This window comes from Rutidosis leptorrhynchoides, chromosome 9, assembly GCF_046630445.1.
Source record: "Rutidosis leptorrhynchoides isolate AG116_Rl617_1_P2 chromosome 9, CSIRO_AGI_Rlap_v1, whole genome shotgun sequence".
NCBI classification, from domain to species: domain Eukaryota; kingdom Viridiplantae; phylum Streptophyta; class Magnoliopsida; order Asterales; family Asteraceae; genus Rutidosis; species Rutidosis leptorrhynchoides.
Window position 1 is genome coordinate 39234270 of NC_092341.1, and position 17255 is coordinate 39251524.

Here is a 17255-nt window from a genome sequence, read left to right on the forward strand (position 1 = left end):
CAAAAATAATAATTTTTTTCTTACCTACATTGTACTATTCACATATATATTACAACTAAATATGCACACGGTACAACTAACCATACAAATAGTACAACTCTATTGAGAGTGTGGTGTTAGAAAAACCCAAAAACTAAATCGAGTTCAGGTGGTCGGAACTACTGGAAACCACCGAGTCAACCGCAACCATTGATATAATTTTTCTTGATTTTTTTTATATGATTTTAGTGTAAGATATTATAATGGTAGTGAAAATGAGAATGGAAAATTGGAGAAGATCGGTGGAGAGGATAATAAGCTGTTAAATGAGAGAATACGGAGTACTAAAGATAGGGTATGATGGATATGTGGATGAAATCAACCCATTTTACTTTATTTTTTTTTATTTACACCCCCATTTACGATGAAAATGACAAACTGAACCTCTAAGTTATAAACATTACCACTTTAAATTCTTTTTTTTAGCTTCAATATGTGTTACACAAAACATTGAACCTACATAAAATTGTAAAGATTTATATTTCGAACATCAATTAAATTAAATTCTTATTCTTATATTATACTCTATATAAACTTTAGAGTATGTTAATATTACCGGTAACCGTTTTTCTTTTACGTATAATTAACTTATCGTTAACCGATCAAAATCATCCCGTAGCGAAATATGATATCGGGTTGGAAAACTAATTTTTTATCTCACGACCGAAACCACCTATTCGATTAATCGAGAGTAAAGGGGTAAGACAAAGTAGTAAAGTAATTGTTGACCTTCCAACTTTTTTTAATCAAAAAAATACTGCAATATTACGGAGTATAAATCCTTTCATTTTTCATATATTTTGCTCTCAAAAACATAATAAAAATAAATGTCTATAAATTTATAGTGGGGATAAATGAGTAAATAATCAACGCTAAATGCGTACAACAAATGTTTTGTCAAAACACGTTGCAAAAACGTTATGACAAAAACATTGAGAACCGCAGCAACGCGCGGGATTCCGAATCTAGTTACACCTAAATCACATCACTATTTACGACCACAAATCACCAATTATAAAATTAAAGTATTTTATATATATTTTCCCATACAAAGGTCAAACAAAAGAATGTGTATCTGCCGACAACAAACATAAACATTTGCTAAACAATTAAGCAATAGATGAGGCCCAGTTCAACAACAATGCTCATATTTGGGGTCCAGGACGAGCGTTGTTCAACAACGGCTGCAACGCTTAAACAACAATACTCATGTTTGGCCTGAAATTTGCTTTGTATTGCACACCACCATCTATATATCGTCTATCTATTATCGTCATTGCAATCCATGCATTACCATCCAACTAAACTCAAATTTGATTAAATTAATTTAAGTAAATAATAAAAATAATATCAAACAAATTCTAAAAATACATTGGCAACCTCTTTAGGAGGGTATTCACCAATCAATCTAGTATTGTCAACGTACCTTTTCCACTTATGTAGCTCTAAGACCATTTGTAATGGTTGGGTGTGTTGTGGGGTGGTGTTGTGGGTTTTTTTGATGATTAGGATGTGTTGTGGGAGAGAGTGGAGTAGTGGTGGTGTTGAAAGTTGGTGTTGTGAGTTTGTGTATTGGTAGTGGAATGCTGATGTGGCATTTTAATTTTCTTTTTATGTAAATAATTAAAAGTCCTAGACATACCATTACTTAAAAAAAAATTACATACTTAAAAGTCCTAGAAACATAAATTTAATTCATAAAAAAAATACGGAACAACATAAATAGAATCTATTCTCGGGTGTTAGAGTCGATGTTCATGTCGTCTTTCATCATGTCTCGAACATATTTTATTAGATTTTCAAGACGAATCACGTCATCCGGATCTTCCATCGTACCCGAAGATCTCCCCAACAAATCAACTTGTGTGAGTGCGGTTTGCATAGTGCAAAACTTGTTGAAGTTGGATATCGCACTCGTCTTCCCTTCCGCCACATGTTCCCACTTGTCCATAAACGAGTCTATCCTTGACGAATTCGAACTTCTACCCCGAGAAGACCCCCAGCGTCCGAAGATTGCGAATTTTTTTGAGCTTTCTTTGCTTTATTTCGTACCATTGGACGCGGCATCGGAATGTCCCCAAGCAACTCCGCCTCAAAGTCTTGCGAGAGGCTAACCGGGTCTCCTTGACTTTCACCAATACCCGTCATATCCACACGATACCGTGTTTCACCTTCACCTTGAGCTTGAGCTCTAGCAACCGGATCATTTGGAATGATCCACTTCGGATGTTCTTTCAAGAAAAAAAGGCGTCCTTGTTAATAAAGTTTTTGGTGTATCGATCATAGTAAGCTTGCAACGCGTTTTGGTAAACATCATCGTCATTTGCCCCACTACGCCAATGATCCTTGATGTCTTGATAAATTGGCAAAAACTCGCTACACGATTTGTTTAAATCACGTCACTTTGAAGACATTGAATCTTCGTTTCGTACCCATCTAAATTCGTTGTTATTGAACTTTTCCATCGCCCTTCCCCAAAAACTACCCCGTTTTTATGATTTCCCAACTATAGGATTTTCCGAGGTATCACAAAAACACTCGGCTAACCATAAAAGCTCCTTTTGTGACCATCCCCTCGCGTTCTTTTTTGTCGGTTCTTCTACCTCTTTACCTACAATATATACAAATTGTATTACGTATTAGTATATTAAATAAATATATTTATAATATGTATGTAATAGTAGGTTAAAATAATTATATATTACTTATAATTAAATACATATTAAATATAAATGTAAATATATATATAAATATAGCAACAGTAGGTATATATATAATTATATACTAATTATAATACATATCAAATATATATATATATATATATATATATATATATATATATATATATATATATATATATATATATATATATATAAAATAATATACCTTTGCCCTTTCTTGAGTGTTTTCGAGCTACCCGTCGTTGTGGTTCTTCCGATTGAGATTGAGATTGAGATTGCGATTGAGATTGTTGCGCTTGAGATTGCGTTTGGAACATTTGTTGTTGTTGCGATTGCAACATTTGTTGTTGGTTTGGAAACAATTGTTGTTGGTTTTGAAACATTTGTTGTTGGTGAAAAAATGCCCATTGTTGTTGTTGTTCTAACGTTAGTGGTGGCAAGGGTTGTTGTTGTTGTTGTTGATTTAACCCGAACAAATTTCGAGTTACATGAGCGTATTGTTGTGGACTTGGCGTGAGTATTGGTTGGTTTGCGATTCCGGGTTGGTTAGCACGCCCGAACGCCAAAAGATTAGAAAACGGACGGGTATTGGAGAGTGGTGTTGCGGGTTCTTCGTGATCTTGGTTTCGTGGAGTGATTGGTGTGTTTGGAGTGTTAGACATTTTGATAAATTTGTAAGAAGATTAGAGTGTTTATGAGATGTTTTGTAGAATATTGTGTGTATGTATTTGAGGTTTGGTATTGTAGTGTTTATATAATAAAAAAAAAAGGTAAATTTTTTTTTTTTTTTTTTATAGCCGTTGCATTTTCAACGGTTGGATGGACCAACGAATCACAAAACGCCACGTGACTTCAACACACGTTTCCTCACCCGTTGGAAGTCCCCCAACGCCTCGAAAACGCCGCCCGGAAACGCCTTGTTACGGCGGTTTCCGGTGTCCAACTCAGCCGGCAACGCCGTTGCCGAGGGCTGTTACGAGTGGTCTAATAAGCTGATGGAATTTTACTGGGTGACCACTAAAAAGTGGCATTCTCAGTTGGTCTATATAAATGGGTCGAACTTGCAGAGTAGGTTCGCCCAAGTACTTGCTATGGTGGCACAAACTCGCAGAGTACGTTCTGCCAAATACTTATTTTGGAAAAGGTTAATTTCATAATCGTAATATATTGCATAATTTTGATATCGTAGTGATAATATATATAGAAAAACATTGATTTCATAAGCATGAACAAATGCAATGGTCTATGAATCTTATCCTTAACCACAATAGAAAACCATTTGGCAAAAGTATCCATGCTCTCAGGTCATTGAGCCCCCACCAAATAGATGAACAAATCCCATCGAGTCCCATCTAATAATTACTTAAACCTAAAGACGAGTCATGAACTATTTGAGCCCGTGACTGAACCAAAAAACAAAATCTAAGCAATATATGGTTACAAAATTCATATTATTTCCATCCATAATACTATGATGATTGAGGTCGCAAATGGGTTTAGGAGGTTTTTGGTTCAATTTATGGCAAGAGGCTTTTTATGTTTGACACATTACATAAAAAATAATACACTAGAAATAAATTCCAAATAAACCCATTTTCATAAGTAATAAATGAATAAAAATCAACACCTCTGCCAATAAATAAAAACATCTAAAGGGAAGTACGTGTGAGACCTCACATTTAACAACATATTTCTCAGCTTGTTGCAGTGTTGAGCCAACTTATAAAAAGCAAAAAGCAAAAAGCAAGGCCTGCATTAAAAAGTTGGTGAGATAGACCGAACAGAAAAAAATTAGACCTTCATATTTAAGAAACCTAAACCTTAATATAGTCTTATCATGTTTGTTCAGGATGAATGCAAAAAACAGTAAAGCAGAATAACAACAATTCAAACCTGAATAAACCAGCATGTTTGATGACTGAAAAACACATACTATTAACATTTAACATGATTGATTGATACAGATTTAAATTTTAAGTGTATAAAAATAAATAAACACATAGACATATATAGTTAAATGAAATTGATTAAGGGATTAAATCGTATGAAGATCTTACAGAGTAATATCTGGATCGATTAAGGGATTATATTGATTAAACACTCGATTTCACTTGACTGCAGTGGCGAAAGTAGTAAGGGGGAGGGGATGCCCCAAGTGGATTTTTAATTTTAAATGCAAAAGTTTTGTTTTTTTTTTCATTTTGCTACCAATGGATTTTTTTTCTTTCTAAAAGTCTACAAATTTTGTCCCAAAGCCTTCACCAAAAGCATCCGTATTTTGCCCACAAAAAATTGCTATGCTTTTAATATTTTTTTCGGCTACGGTGAAAAAAAAATCCTGTTCCGCCACTGCATGACTGAAATGTCGATGTATGAAGATTTTCCTCCCCTTTAATCTCGATCGATTAAGGATTAGATCGATTAAAATCTTCCATTCGATCGTTCTGTTTATTGTGATTGAATATCTTCATCTTAGCCCTGAAACGATTTAGCTTTTTTTTTTTTTTTTAAAAGAATGTCGATGTCGATTATGAAGCCTTGAAGCTGTACGTTATTATTGAATTGACAGAAGCCGTACAATTCATTAGTGAACTGAGAGAAGGGTAATCAGGGTAATTGATCTCATGACAAAGTGATTATGGAGTCATAAGTAGATTGTAGGTTAATTAACGGTGTGGATTAAAGGGGCTAATCACAAGTACTGAAATACGGAGTAAGGGCTAAGATGAAGTCTTTGATGATGTCCAAAAAAGAAAGAATGAAGTCTTTGAGTGAACTATAATGTATTTAAGGGTTTCTTTTAAGTATTACGGAGTAGTAGGGAAGTAGGGAAGTAGGGAAGGGGTTTACCCTATGGACAAATTCAAACCCTTTTTTCATTAAGTTTTAAGAAACCACTACATATAATTATATTTTTTTAAAAACACTCAAAATTTAAACGCTCTCAACCTGAGGATGTGTGACTAACGCCATCTTGCCGGCGTAGCCAATTTCACCACCGTAAACCATCTCTACCACCAACACCACTCTTTCCTTCTTCTTTTCTCTTCTTCTTTCAGTTCCTTTTATTCACCTCTCAACTATCCAATTTCACTCCTCTATCACTTATTTCTTAACCTTTTTATTTTTCATCATGTCTACTTTACCAATTTTAAACCCTAATTTGGTCAAAGGTGGGTGTGTACGGCTCGTTTCAGCCTGTGATCCCTTACCCACTTTTCCGTTTGGTATTGGGTGGAGTTTATTTGGGTGGAGTTTATTTAAGATTTTTTTATAAAAATAGTTATTTGACATTGGAGGGTCGATTTGAATATTTGAAAAAAGTGTTGAGGGCTTTGTTGGTATAATGAAATTTAGTTAAAATAATAATAAAAAAAAGTGAAAGGACGAAAATGATAATAGTTACTATTCATTGTTTTTGTCTGTTATATAATATATTAAATATAAAGATAGATGAATATAATGAATGAAATATCACTACATAAATGATATTAATCCGAGTGATAAATGTATATATTTAGTTATTTCGGGTGAAAGCGGGTTCATCCATGGATAGAACTTTTCATCCATATCAATATCCATATCAATTTCAGTTCATCCATATCCGTATTCATATCCATTTAGATCGTCCATATCCATTGCCATCCCTACGAAGTTGTAACTTAAAATCAACTCGGGCGACTAATTTAGTTATTTTTATAAACTCAATCGCTACAAAATCCAATCACCAGATGGAGAAGATTTCATACAACCAATTTTTAAAACCATACGTTCCCGCCGATGATCATCGATGCCAATTCGAACTCTACACAATCACCGCAACTGCCGGTAAGTCATTTCCCCTTTTTAAAACCAAACCCGAGCCCTAGCTTTCTCAATTTATGTATTTTCACATTTTTTCTGTATGTATAGGTTGGTTTTCATGGGATAACATTCACGAAATTGAAAAAACTTCAGCAAAAGAGTTTTTCGACGGTAATTCGTTCACTAGAAACCATAGGACTTACAAAGAGTATCGAGATTTTATCATTTCCAAGTATAGAGAAGATCCTTCTAGAAGGTTAACGTTTTTCGAAGTTAGGAAATCATTAGTCGGTGACGTTAATTATCTTCTTAAAGTGTTTAAGTTTCTCGAAAAATCAGGATTGATTAATTTCGGTGTTGATTCGTCGGTGATTTGCGATGGTGAGGTGGTTGATGATGAAGGGAGGTGGAAGGTTAAGGTTGAGGTTGGACCGCCTCATGGTGTTAGGATTGTTTCGATTCCAAATTCGTTGAAGCTGGTTACGTTACCGGATAGTGTGGGTTTGAACCTGACCCAAACCCGACCCGATGAAATCCTTACTTAGTACGTAGTACTTAATTTTGTAGAATGAGAAGTACGTTTTTATTAAACTAAAGGGACTTATATTGAAATATAATAAAGTACCATATGCTAGGGCACCGGTCGTCAATTAGGGCAGCTACTTTTTTTAACGCCGCTCCTCCATCCGTTTCTTCTATTAGTGCAACGACTCCATGTCTCCATCTGCAAGGTACAACATTATTACTTCCTACTACCTCCATCTTCGATTCCTAGCCTAACATACTCTCCTCTATCTTCAATCTTTTTCTTTTACTGACTGAGTGGCTGACCGAATCACTGACCGAGTCGTGGCCAAGTTGGCCGAGTTACCGGTAAATATGTTGATAGAAGAAGTTGTTGTTGTGATTAAAGAATCATGCTGAGCGTGGTGAGATTACACCGTCCGTCCGGTATTCCGATTGTGGGTTGTGAGCTCTCTCCGTACGTGTTTTATTCGGCGATCGGTCCAGACCGTTTTTACTGATGATGGGCCTGTATGTTCACCTATCGAGGGTCTTTTCTTGAGATATAAGTGGTTAGTTAAAATTGGTTGTTAAACATGTTTGATGGTTGCATAACTTTGACCGATCTGTCTTAATATTATGTACATGTGTTTTTATCACTCATTCTAAGTTGTAAACCACTTCTGTTTATGGCCAGTTCTACGTTCTAACGGTGTTTGCCGGTGGTGATTATTGGCGTAGTTGGCTTCCAGTGGAAGCTGGCCCTGACGGTTGGTAGTGTTGTTTGGTGTGTTTCAAGTGCATTTAGAATTTGTACCAAGTGCATTAAAAGTGGTACCAACAGGTGTGCACCAAAGTTGTGCTATAAGTGCATTAAAAGTTGTAGTAGGTACTTCAAGAGTTGTACTGTTACTACTGTTCGTAAGATTATAAAGGGGTAATAAGAAGCCAAGTTTTCCCATTTACTCGTCGTCTAGTGTTTACAATTCGATCCCATCTTCGTTCCCAATTCAAAACCATTGTGGCTGAGGTATCGTTTTCTTCTTTGTTTCTATCTTTTTTTATTTCTAATTAATTCTTTGTATTTGTATCTATCGTCGATCGTCGATTTATCTAATGGTTGATATTGTAGGAGACTGTTCGTATCTATCGATTTCTTTGTTTCTATCTTTTTAATTATTGCTTTGTTTGTATCTATCGATCGATTTATCTAATCAAAGTTGGTTGGTTGATTTTGTAGGAGACTATTAGACCACTCTCAACCATGACGGTCTGTCATGGAATTACTGACTGCCACATCAGCGCCACATCAGCACCTCCTTCCCATCACTAAATTACTAACATCCATGACGGCCGTCATCATCATAATTTTTATTTTTTTTCTTAAATTTATATAATAACTTATATATAAAATTAAAATTCCTACAAATTAAACTTTTATTAATTAATAAAAACAATATTACAAATTCCTAAAAATAAAAAACAAAACATTACAAATTCCTAAAAATAAAAATAAAACCATTACAAATTCCTAAAAATAAAAAAAAAACATTAATAATTCCTAAAAATACAAAAAAAACATTAGAAATTCCTAAAAAAAAAACTACACGCATTATTAAAAAAAAGACATTAAACGTGTTTAATATGAGCCGATCGTATCGTCACTCACGTACCTCTCGTTGGTGTGCGGGTAGTTAGGCTGAGGACGACGGCAAAATTGTCGGTCCCAAATACCAATACAATACAACTCGATTCGGTTGCATTTGAGTTTGGCTCGCCCGACAATTCTTTCCCATTCTAGCTCGGTCGTGAGGAACTCGAACTTATCGGTCTCGGGATCAAGGTACGCGAAATCCGAGGCCTCAAAGTCGACGTGTTCGCGTATGTAGTCGAACAAACGGCCCGTGTCCCAGTAAGTGATATCGAGATTCTCGATCGATTTACACTGCCCGTTTTCATAAACCTTCCAGTCTCCGCTCAACAACCCCCCGTGCCAAACATCCATCGAACAAGTTAAACGTGCCATGATCGAGTTTATCAAACTGAAACTGAATAAAATTGTTGTGTGTGTATGCAGTGTGTGTATATGAAACTGGAAGTGTGTGTATACACGCATATCAGTTCATGGGTATATATATAGAGATTAAATTGTTACTGTAATGTATACGTTAACATGCAAACATTCAAAATTTAAACTCAACATTCAAATTCCAAACGTTAACATGCAAAATTCGCAGCTTTTTCCCGTCCTTGGTTCGATCATCGAGTGAAAAATTGAAGGGCGGTCACCAACGGCGGACCAACGGCGGCCGTGCTAATATCGACGCCGTTGGTGAAAACTCTCAACGGCCGACCGTTGAGAGTGGTCTTATGATCTCTATGGACACTTCTGAATATGTGGGGAGTTTAAATCCTTATGGATTAAAGCTTCAAATTGATTGTATTCAACTTTATTGCACAGCTAAACTCAAGGTCTTTTTTTATTAATGTGATTTATTTATTTATTTTTATTATTATGAAATGAATAATTTTGATTTTGGTTAACAGCTCATTGTGCTGTTGACATATCATTAAATGTTGCAATTGTTTTGTTGCAGTCTAATCCGAAGAACAAGATAGGCATAATGACTATCAGTAGTAAATATGCTCGTCTCGTGATTTCTCCTACTTGTAAACTTGATAAATCCTGGATTGCCTAAAAAGATGTTAACTTCTTACTATTTGTTTTTATATAATAATTATAATATATCAACAATTCTATTTGAGTAGGATCATTATTTAATCAATTTCACCTTGTTTCTCAGGTTATTTTCCAGCTTCAAGGTGATGTGAACTTTTCTCAAGTGATTAATGTTTGTTTGTTATTTTATCCGCTTAGAGAACCAAGTTACCAGAGAAGGATACTTTTCTTTATTGCAGGGTATGTATATTTAGTATCTTGGTTATGCTTAAATGTTTCACCCTGCTACTAGTTTTTATGTATAATTTATGTTTGCTTTTGCTTGTCAGTCCTCTAGATGATCAAATCAGTTCTTACGGAGCGGAGTGGCGTGGAGAGATGTTTAACCAAACAACGTGGCTGTTGATCTTTTCCTCTTTGGGGTACCGGGATGCTACACACATTTGAAGGTGCTTGAAACATATGTTGCTGCTGCTAATGATAATGGCAACAACAACAGTCACATTGCACACTTAGAAGTTAATTCTCAAACATTTTCTTCCGAAATCATATCCAGGTTTTAATCATTATGCTGTTTGCTTGCTTTTATATATATATATATATATATATATGTGTGTGTGTGTGTGTGTGTGTGTGTGTGTGTGTGTGTGTGTGTGTGTGTGTGTGTGTGTGTGTGTGGGTGTGGGTGTGGGTGTGGGTGTGGGTGTGGGTGTGGGTGGGTGTGTGTGTGTGCGCGCGCGCGCGCACGTCCATAAATTCTTTAATCTTGAACTTTCAACCAACAATATCAAAGTATGTAAAAGTGTTACCAAAAGCTTAAACTATCTTACAATAATAATCATCACATAGCAACATAAATCAAGTATCAAATGTAAATAATAACGGGGATTTCATCAGTTTAAAATAGCAATATAATTATGTAATTTCAACACATCTCATTACGATTTATAACTTTTCATTACTATCTTTAAACGGCCTGCTTACACTAATCTTCTTAGTCACAGCATTGTAAACGTCTAAGAACAGGCTCGGGAAATGCTCCCGAATTAGTTGAAAGATTTCGGGATTGTTTAGTTCAGCATATTTTAATTCCGGGTCAACTGTTCCTTGATGTCGTCTTAACCTTTCGGCTATTTCATATTTGTGCTCAACAAAATTCCTCAATAGGCGAGAGAAACTAGTAACCGACGACGTATCGTAACTCTTGGGGTTGTTAATTAGCCGCAAAATGTCAATCCAAGGCCCTTATTCCCATGTTGGGACTTTGCCTTACATCAACAAACTTGTAACATATATCAAAGTCCAGCATTCTGATCACTCTGTTTTACATTAGGATGTTTGTATGGGAGTTTTGAGTTGAGTTTCATTAAGAATTGTAGAATGTCTTCGTCAAATCAGAACCTTATATGATCAACAATTTCATCCATTTTTAGTCTGCATAAAATAGAATTTCATCTTTCAACAATGAAAAATATATATGCTTTGTATTATATATATGTATATATCAAATACCTATTAGTTTGATCTAGATGTAGCATTTTTCTAATGAGATCCTTAATCGCAGCTAAACCATCCTCTATCATATCCAACAATATAAAATAAATAATTCAAACTATAGGTTGTATTCTCGAGTCTTTCTTTTAGCGGGAAAGAGAGGAGAAGAGAGGGGATGAGAGTGTTTTACTATCCTTCCCATTCCGTCCAAATATGGGCGGAGAGTTTTGGTGACAAAATCTAAAGGTACTATCCTTCCTAATCATCTCCTCTCCTCTCATTTCCGCTGAAATTTAAAACTCGAGAATCGCTGTTATTTTTTAATCTATCAATCTCCTCTCATTTCCATCCTAAATAAATCTCGAGAATACAGCCATAATGTCAAATTTTTAAATTGAGTAGCTATCAAGATACATGACATTATTCAAATTCATGTTACGTTAAACTTTTACTTTTATATATCACATCATGTTTTCAATTAGTTGGGACTTTGTAGTAGTTCTTCACTAGGCCTAGTTGATCGAAAGTTGCCGATCAAACGGTTAAAATAAATAAAAAATCGAAAGTTAGATTTAGTCGGTTAAAGACATAAAGATATATTTATATTTACTTAGTAAATATTAGCCATAATTAATTGAAGTTTATTAACGATTGATGTAAATATTAGCCATAATTAATCGAAGATTATTAACGATTGATTAGTCCCTAACTAATCCTATTAGATTATCACCAGATTATTATTTGATTAGTCGCTAACTAGGCTTAGAATGCTTATAGTGATTAGTCTTCAGCTACCAATGTACTATTTTGTATAAATTTATTTTTTCACTCCTAATAATTCAAGTTCACTGTCAGATTATTTTGATATCGAAAAGGTTATAAAAACATGTAACGTACATAGAGTTTCTCCAAAGTCCATATATAATATAATGGTTTCATCACCTAATAGTACAATACAATTTTACCTTGTGAATCAATGTCACCATAGTCAGTGTTCCTTTGAATGGCCAAGATTCAACTACTCTAACCCACCAATTCAAATATGCGATTTTATAGTAGCAGCCATAATGAATATGTGATTGTAGTGTAGATTACAATGGAAATATGCACGTTGATGCATACTCGAGAATGTCTCCACCATAGACCTACAATTACAAAAAGAAAGATTAAACATCTTTATCTTAATCTTTTTCTTATAAAATAATAATGATAATATATATATATATATATATATATATAATACTATATAATGTACATCTTACTTCATCATATGTATCCATATACGAGTATTTTTAATCCAGTTTTCTGGCTTTGACTTTGAATCTGGTTTTCGAGGAATTCTCATATACATGGTAAATTTGAGTTATAGGATCGAAAAGCCAAACTATACGATAGTCCAAGTAGTGGTGGTATAGTGTTGACACATGCATTCGTGATGTTCCAAATGGTTTCGTGTTTGAGAGAAATGTTTTTTCTTCTTGATGATCTTGACAATCACCTTGTATCCGTCACATTTTCCACTTTTTACCATAGTATTGGATAGTACTCTCTCATGCAATATGTAATCACCCATTGCATCTTTTGGAAAAAAATCAACTTCCAAGTGAACACCCAACTCTTTAAATCCTTCCAAATTCGTCTTGGACATTGCATTCCCTTATAAACAAAGCAAATTCTGCCTTGTAATGAGTAAACTACAATTCCAATCCATCACCTGTTATGTGGTAAGCATGCTTCCATATAGTGAATAACTCTTTTTCAACAAATATTTTTTCAGGAGAAAGGTGGAACGAACTTTTAAATCTCCGAAACTTCCCCAATTGAATCGATGTCAATTTCAACCTGAAAAACCCCCGCTTAATTTTTTTTTACTGAGTACGAAAAAATTGCAATCACTAAAACATATGAAAAAAACTGTAAATAAAAATAATGTGATGTAACTTGATAGCTAATGAAATTAAAAATTTGACACCATAGTGTCAAATATTTATTTTACATAGTTGGATATGATAGATGATGGTTTAGCTGCGATTAAAAATCTCATTAGGAAAATGCTATATCCAGATCTAACTAATAGGTATTTGATGTGTTTATATATACACACATATTTCATTGTTGAAATATGAAATTATATCTAATGCACGCCAAAGAGGTATGAAATTGTTAGATCATATAGGGTTTTAGTTTGACGAATATATTCTATAATTCTTAATGAAACTCAACACAAAACTTCCAAGTAACTACATGCATCCTAATGTTAAAAGCAGAATGATCATGATCAGAATGCGATATTATAGTTTAATACGTGTTACAAGTTTGTTGATAAAAGTAAAGGAAAGTCCCAACATGGCAACAGTGACCTTGGAGTGACATTTTGCGGCTAATTAACAACCCCAACATTTACGATACGTCGTCAGTTACTCGTTTCTCTCGCTTAATGAGGAATTTTGTTGAGCACAAATATGAAATAGCCGAAAGGTTAAGACGACATCAAGGACGAGTTGACCCGGGATTATATATGCTGAACTAAGCAATCCCGAAATCTTTCAATTAATTCGGGAGCATTTTCCGGGCTACGTGATGTGTCGAAATTATATAATTTATGTTGCTATTTTAAACTGATGAAATCCCGTTATTATTTGATACTTGATTCATGTTGCTACGTGATGATTATTATTGTAAGACACTCTAAGCTTTTGTTAACACCTTGCATACTTTGATATTGTTGGTTGAAATTTCAAGATTAAAGTTGTAGGTCCGGTCCAGTTCATAATATATCCATACTGCAAACTTGAATCTTGATCTTTTTGTGCTGTTTGATAGATATTTGTTTCTATGCTAGGTGCGTGCTGTAAATATATATATATATATATATATATATATATATATATATATATATATATATATATATATATATATATATGGAGCTACTTTATTTATGTTGCTTGATTTATATTTGTGTTGCTTGTAGTTCTGCACTTATCTCTACTTGAATCTGGCTTGGATCTCTTCCTTGACAGATCCTTTATGTTTCTCTACTTGAATCTGGATTGGATCTATTCCTTGATAGATCCTTTATGTTGCTGCTTTAAATAAACGGAGTGATACTGAAGCTAATTCTTTGCTTTAAAGTATATATATTTGTTTGTAAATAAACCAACTTCCTCTGCTAGCTGACATTGTGAATATATATGGAGCTACTTTATAATTATATCAATAGAGCTTATACTATTACTGTTCAAAGCAATATTTAATTGCTTAAGGGTATCTTTGCCTTTTATCACGCAGCAAAGTGGTTATCTTTGTCATTTTACAACAATATTCATGGGTGTTTTGCTTAAGTGTAATATTGCTCGTTCTAACATTTCAACCTCTTTAATCTGTAATTAATGTTTCTACCTTTTTTTTTTCCTTTTGAAAGACAAGTTGTCAGCATCACCCAAAGAAGAATTATACACATTCACGATCATTTGCCACATATGCACGCACTTTCGGAACCCCATCCCTTACATTCGTGAGATTGAGTATTGTTGTTGCACGCACTTTCAATACACACTGGTTTCTTTTTATCTTTATCTTTATTTTTGATATATTAAATATAAATATATTAATTACCCTTATATGCTAATCCCAACCTAAACATGTGTCGTTTGCTTTATCAAAACCCCTAAAACGACATTCAGCCTCTTCTTAAAACCCTCACCTTCCAGGACCTTTCTTAATTTTTTTTCCCTCAAAAAAAAACAAAAAACCACAATCCCAACCTAAACATGTGTCGTTTGCTTTATCAAAACCCCTAAAACGACATTCAGCCTCTTCTTAAAACCCTCACCTTCCAGGACCTTTCTTAATTCTTTTTTCCCTCAAAAAAACAAAAAACCACCCTACTTCATCTGCCCTACCTCAACCACCACGACATCAGACAAAACCCTGCCTGAAAGCTGCTACACCCCGCCTTCTTCCTCCAGCTCAAAAGCTGCTTAAACCTACTGTAAAAATCTAGGGTTTTGTTTTACCAAAACCCAAAATCGGAATTGTATTAGGAATATAACTTACCAAGTTTTTGTTAACAATCTAATAATGGTAACTTATTTACGTATAAAAATTGTTCTTTAAGTGTACAATCTTCATCAATAAATTTATCTATACAATCTTCCTCATTAATTTCGTTTTTTACCAAAATATAATAGAAATGGTTTAGCTTGTTTATATCAATATTTATAAATATATTTATATATAGCTTTTATCATAATTGAGTAAATGTCTCACGTATAACATATATTTTTCAAGTTCCGCCACTAGACCCCCACCCCAGCCCCAAACACAAGGTAAGGGAATACCACTCGGCTAGAAGCGAGGCGGTAAAGGTTGTACGTATTTTCTTTTTGTGTTAATTGTCAATAGCAACTCATCTATTATTACGAAGTGAAAGTAGTTGCTATTATTTCTTTGCTTATAGTTAAATGGCATTCTGGAGACTTAGTGGTTGTTGACTTTTGTTTCCTTTTTTGCGAAACTAACATGTATTTTCTTCCCTAGCAAAGATCGACTATTCATCCGGTATATAGCTTCCAACGCTTCCTCATGATTCGCGTATTTGACAAAAGCAAATCTTATATCTTTGATCCAAGAAATGTCTTAAATCCATCCATAACGCTTGAAGGCGTTTGTGATGAAGGTTGGGTTCATTTTACTTGATATGTTACCAAGAAAAATTGTGGATATATTCTGGGTTGGGAGGTTGTGGGTGTTTGAAGATTTGCCTTTGCATCCGTCCCTATTGAGAGCTTCGACATATGATTTGGGTGACAGTGTGGTGTTATTGTTTGGGTGAGGTGATGAGCTAATTGGTTTGAAAAAGTTGGTTATAGATTTTTGCAGGTTTAAAGAAGTGTTGTTGGATTGTGTTGGGTTTTTTATTTGAATGTTTAGGTTCAGTGACAAATTTTAGGAAGGGAAAAGGTGTGTTGATAGAAAGTTTAGTTGGTGATATGGTGGATGTTGGTGGTGGGATGGTGGTTGAAAAAGTGGTTTTTGGGAGCATTTTTCGTATACGAGTTTTTTTTTTTGGTAAAGTTTTCGTATACGAGTTGTCAGATACGCTTTGCTCCTTGTTTCAAAATCATTTTTTATCTTCACGAGGGTTAATTGTAATAGTAATAAGGAAACTTAATTTCATAACCAAGTAATTTCACTTAGCTTAGTAAGTACACACAGTAATTGTGCAACAAAGTACCCATTGACTACCATATGACTGCAAGTCATGTTAAGAGTAACAATACTTACCTAGCTAGCCCGATCATCAAGTCAGCAAAGATAAGAAACTGATTGAGATATTTCAGATTTGGATATCTTTTTAAACGGTTCAAGTTTATTATCTACATTGAGTTTCGATCAATCAACTCTACACCATGGCACTCTATACACCACCATTGTGTATGATCAATGTATATTTAGTATATTGTTCAATGCTAAATATATCAAATTGTTCAATGCTAAATATATCAAATGAACAACAGAGCACACCTAATGCATTAGCAGCTGAAATTTTCAGTTTTAGTGAAAAGATGCATGAAGACTCTATATAAACGGCCAAACGGGTTGAATATGATTTACGTTTTTATCTCCGTAACAAAAACATTTAGCTAGAAAATAAAAGGTCAATCTTGATTTAAAGCGGTCCAAATACCTACTCATTGCCTCCCACATTAGAACCTTACCACTTCTCCTCCTGGACCCATTTTGTATTTTGACCTATTATCCAACTGGCCTAATTGTAACCTACAATGATAACAGTATACAATTCAATTTTTTAAAGCAAAATAGTTAGTACAGAATTTATGGACGTGTGTTATATAACATATATTCAATAGTAGTGGAGTTTTATACCTTCTACTAATATCCTACGAAGTTAGAAACTCATGCTCAAGACCAAATAATAATAAAAGTATAAAAGTTTGTACATCAAAGTACCTTAAGGAGCTGCCGCTTCAAATCTTTCCATGGGTACATGGAAATCATCTGCAATGTACTACAACAATGACAAGAATAAA

General features: G+C 34.3%; 1 long non-coding RNA gene across 1 annotated transcript; it reads left to right on the top strand.

Moving 5' to 3' along the window:
• Positions 1-7878: 7878 nt before the first annotated feature.
• Positions 7879-14387, top strand: LOC139866280 (uncharacterized). Its single transcript, XR_011765355.1, has 6 exons — positions 7879-8058; positions 8269-9500; positions 9626-9733; positions 9833-9948; positions 10038-10264; positions 14174-14387. It is a non-coding gene; the product is annotated as an uncharacterized lncRNA (long non-coding RNA).
• The last annotated feature ends 2868 nt before the right edge of the window (positions 14388-17255 follow it).